Here is a 4836-nt window from a genome sequence, read left to right on the forward strand (position 1 = left end):
CGTGATCCACGATAAAACCAAAGCAGAGAGGTTAGCCCAAGACCACTCAGCCAGAGGAGTCAAGCTAGGTGAGTTTGCTGGTCATGGCATAGACTCCTTGACAATGGCTGGCTGGCTAACACACACTAGCTTGTTTGCAATCTCCTGTGAGGTTGTGAAGGAAAGAAAGGGAAAGAAAAGAAGAAAGAAAAAAAGAAAGACAACTTTATAAGAAACAGTTACAATAACTCACCCATGTGTCACCATTAACAAGACAGGGAGACAATGGATTGAGAATTTTGGTTTCTCTAAAAAACAGAAATATCATGCAAATATGTTTTTGTTTTAATCTCAGGTGAGGGATAGGAGACTGCTTCACAGCAGGTGACTGTGATTTGCCTCGTGCTCCAGCAGGGGCGTGGTATTGCCAGCTACATACAGTTTCTGCGAGTATGTGACGTCTGGAATTCTTGGGACTTTTCAGAGGATATTTAAATGCTAGCACCTTGATTAGAAGGGGGTGTTTGGCCAGCTGGTGGTTTGTACAATTTGCTTCAAGGAACTCAATGTTCCTAATCGGCAGGAAAAAGATATCTTCATCCTTCCCTCTCTGTTTTGTCTCCTACCTAGTGTTAGTGGTTGAAAGGGTGGAAGAAGATGGGAGGAGAAGGGCAGGAGAAAGAAGAACCCACAAAGCAGGCAAAAGTTCAGCCGTAAGACAATATTCTGGAAGGTGCAATGGGAATGCAGGGAGGACAAAGGAATTCTCATCCAAGGTTAAAGTTGGCCTTTGTGTTGGTGGAGGTTGGGAGAGGAGGTATATTCTAGTGGAGTGTGGACATCCAACATAAGGTTTATCAGAGTTTTCAGGACATTAAAACCAAATGCAGCCACATGACAAGTCCTCATCTAACATGACTGTTGTTCTTGGAAGAATAAACCAGGACAGAGACATGAAGGCAGATGCAGGAATGTCACCTTCTACAAGCCAAAGAGCGAAGTTCTCAGAAGAAATCTCACAGCCAACCCCTTAACTTTGGATTTCTGACTCAGAGCTGTGAGAAGACGAACTTTGATGTTTTAGCCCCACGGTCTGTAGCACTGTGCCATGTGGCCCTGGAGGACTGGCTCATCTGTGTTCTGCTCTGTGCCTGCCTGTCTCTCGGTAGAAGCCCATACCCATCTTTGGTTATCCCTGCATCTGATTTACAACCTCTGGCTTTGGTATCCAGAGACACTACTTTCCAGCATTCTTTGCTGGTGTGATTTTTGCCCTTTCCCCCTAACTACTAGACAAAGATACAACAGGCTTAACAAGTGATCTGGGACACCCCTTCCTCTCGGTCCTGCTGGAGCTTCCTGACAGTCCGCTGACATTATTTATGCAAGATACACCAGCCTCCAGTGCATAGCATGTCAAGTTTTTACAAGGGTACTGGCTGTGTGGATTCCTCTCTGCAGCTTCAGATCTGGTAAGGTGCCTGGATTTTAGAGGTATGTGATCACTTTGTTTTTGAGAGAATAATGTGTGCTTATGAGGAAACAGAGACTCCAAAGAGAATTCTGTGGGCAACCCCAGCCTTGGGAATACACCGTTAGTCTTTTTCTTGCACAAGGCAGGCACTCAAAGTTCGTTCAATGAACACAAGAGGAAAACTTCTCTTATTTAGATGAGTTTCTAGTAACTTCCATCCACCACGGGCATTGCTTGGCTTGCTTGGCCTGTTTCATCTCAAGACCCAGGGTCAGTTGTGCTGGGAAGCAGACGCCGTCCTCTGCCAATAGTGGAGAGCCATGCGCACACACCTTTCTCACGGTGGAACTCTGCTTCCCTCTGGTGGCCACTTGCAGAACTGCAATGGACATTTCTGAGGAGGCCACAAAGAGGTCAGATAGGTATATTTTCAAGCAGGAAGGAATGAAAAGTACCTATTTTAAAGTAGGTATATTTTAAAGCCTCTAAGTGGTTAGAATATTTGTCTAGCTGAATACTGTAATAAATTTGGGAGAATCTGAGTATTATTTGAGGTTTGGTGGCCATCTAATAAATATGCGGATTCAGGACTGTGATGTTGACTAGTTCCTAATAACACGCTGTGCTATAGTTCTGCTCATACATCTGTGTTTATGTTCTCAGCCACAGTGGTGCTAAATACTACAGTTTAATCTTAGGAGACTCAGGAAAGTGTGGGCTCCCTGCTCCAATAGGAACCTGGCAGTTTGGAAGCTGCATTATGAGTAACGGGATGTGTCACCTGTGCTGCATTAGATGGAGAGAGACAAGGGTTCCAGACACATCCCAGCGCCCTCACATTAGTTTTGCCAACTGAATTCTACTGACAGTGACACAGAAGCCACCCATCCAGAGGGACGCCAGAGGGGTGCCAAGCCAGTCCTCTGCCCCCTGTGCTTAAAGTCTCAGGCAATCCCAACCCTATGTATGGTACATTACTCTGATTCATACACATGCATGGTAGCATTTAATTAATAAATTAATTTAATTAATAAATTAGGCAGGTTAAGAGATTAGCAACAGTAAGCAATAGTGAAATGCACTAATTGTAATGATATACTGTGATAAAATGTATGGGAACTCAGTCTTCCTCAGATACCTCATCTCTGAGCCACCTCTCCAGCCCTTGACTGTATCTCGTGTCGTTAGAGTGAAAATGAAATAACTCAACATGTCAGTTCAAGCCCAACACCACTTTTCTCAACAGCGTGAAAGGAATAATGAGACCCTGGACAAGGAGAGCATGTGATGACATGTTAGGCCTTGCATGGTCTAATGCATGGAGCAGGAGCTAGCAGTGAGGGGGAGGGGACTTTCCCTCCTCCGTGAAGCTTGATAATCGAGTCTGTCAAAAATAAACCAACAGACAAGAGGAAAATAGTTATATTAACATGCAGGTGCATGGCAGTCACGCAAAGTAAGTAAAATATAAGAAGGCTCAGATAGCCAGCACCAAGAGAACCCCCTTCCCAGGGGAGAAGGGAACCATGATTCCAGCTAGAGAGGAAATGGGAATGATTTTAGGGTTGACAAATTAGCAGCAGAGGGGTCGAGGTCCCATGGGGTACCCTGTCACTTTTAGATTTATTTTGAAGAGCTGATCTTCCAAGAAACAGTCTTTAGGTGTGTGTGAGGGGGACACCTGAGGGGAGCCCTCCAGCACAGTGGTGCAGGAGTAAGGGTGACAGCTGGCACAGCTGGAGGTAGAGTGATCTCAGGCTGCTTATTCAGTTCAGCAAACATGGTGGGTATAGCTGGTCTTTGTTACTCTGTTTGTTTTTCTTTCCTACCCTTTATTCTCTACCCCCCCCCACTATCACTACAGAAAAGAGAAATAAGGGGAGGGGAGAGGGAAAGACAGAGAGAGAGAGAGAGAGAGAGAGAGAGAGAGAGAGAGAGAGAGAGAGAGAGGTCCCAGATTCTTAATTTCTTTCCTTATGTTTCTTCTTTGAACACGGCTACTTAACAAACCTCAACCAACCCTGCCCCCAAATGACCACCAACCCTGCCTCTCAGGACCCCAGAATTTCTGTACTCTCTGAAAATTCCCAGAATTCCAAACCTCACACACTCACAGAAACTATCTGCAGCTGACAAAACCTCGCCTCGGCTAGAGCACAGGGCAAATCATAGTCAGTTATGGATTTGGGGATTAAATTAACTTAATTAATTTTAATTAATTAATTATATTTATCAACTTATTTTATGTAATTACCCAACTAACCAGAACAATTAATTAATTAATTTAATTCTGGGATTAAAATGAAAACATATTCTTAGAATATTTCTGTGTCACTTCAGAGGTGTCTTTTTCTGAACCCCAGGAACAGTGTGCCAAGGCACTGGACAAACAGTATAGAGTATCAACACTTGTCACCACTTTTCTAGTGTCCTGCAGGGGGACAAGAACAATTCCTAGTCCTTAGATTTGGATCTGCCCAGTGTGGGCAGTGTTCCTGTCTTCCGGAATGGCCTGGGTGTTCTTCAAGTGAGTCTCAGGAGGATGGCATCTCATAAACACTCTGCCTAAAGGTCTTGCGTCTGAGGACCCCAAGGAAGAACTTGTTCAGCCCCGTTTGCCCCACTGCTCACTGGTGGCACAGCACTCACCGAAAGTGCTCTGGGGACAGACAGACAGACAGACAGACAGACAGACAGACAGACACACACACACACACACACACACACACACACACACGCCTGTGCCAGCTTGGGTATGTGTGCAAGTGCGCACAAGTGTGTGTTCACATGCACACGGGAGGCCAGTGCAGTGTGGCGGGGGCAGCTTTTTGCACCGCGGGGATTTGAGACCTGTAAGTCGAGGACCAATGAGCTGAGGCAGGAAATAGGAGGTGGGACTCTGGCAGGAAGAGAGGATTCTGGGAAATAGTAAGGGTATAAAAGCGAGATGAGCCGGGCGAGGAGGAGATAGACCGAGGAGACGGATATAAGCTAGTAGGTAGGTAAACTCAGGGAGACGCTGAGGGAGACAAAAACGAAGAAGCAGTTCATGACTGAAGGAGAGGTAACAACCTCATGGTAGACATATAATAGTTTAAACGGGTTAAATAACTTACAAGCTAGTCAGGGGATGAGCCAAAGCTTACGGCCCAGGCCTTTAATAATAACTACTTAGTCTCAGTGTCATCATTCTAGGAGCAGGCAAAGGGTTGGACAAAAGAACCCGGCTTAACTTACACAGTGAACATTATTTATCTGGGCTCTGGGGACAGGACTGGCTATTCCCGGGTCAGTCTGAACACTGAAACTTTATGTCATCTCCATCTCCAAATGCAGGCTTCCGCTGATTCCTCACTGAGGACGGTCTGTTCTGAATCTGGGGA

The 4836-nt window shown here is 45.5% G+C and overlaps 1 long non-coding RNA gene across 2 annotated transcripts in view; it reads left to right on the forward strand.

Annotated features, from left to right (window-relative positions):
• The first annotated feature begins 609 nt into the window (after positions 1 to 609).
• LOC102551987 (uncharacterized) overlaps positions 610 to 4836 on the forward strand; it is a 10566-nt gene continuing 6339 nt past the window's right edge. Inside the window, exons 1-2 of one of the 2 annotated variants that reach the window (XR_015649249.1) lie at positions 610 to 1473; positions 4790 to 4836. The exon at positions 4790 to 4836 is cut by the window's right edge and continues 51 nt beyond it. This is a non-coding gene — a long non-coding RNA (uncharacterized LOC102551987). The remainder of the gene's footprint in view (positions 1474 to 4789) is intronic. The other variant, XR_015649250.1, reaches the window with a different exon arrangement.

The sequence above is a fragment of the Rattus norvegicus genome, chromosome 1 (assembly GCF_021556685.1).
Source record: "Rattus norvegicus strain SHRSP/BbbUtx chromosome 1, alternate assembly SHRSP_T2T, whole genome shotgun sequence".
NCBI lineage: Eukaryota > Metazoa > Chordata > Mammalia > Rodentia > Muridae > Rattus > Rattus norvegicus.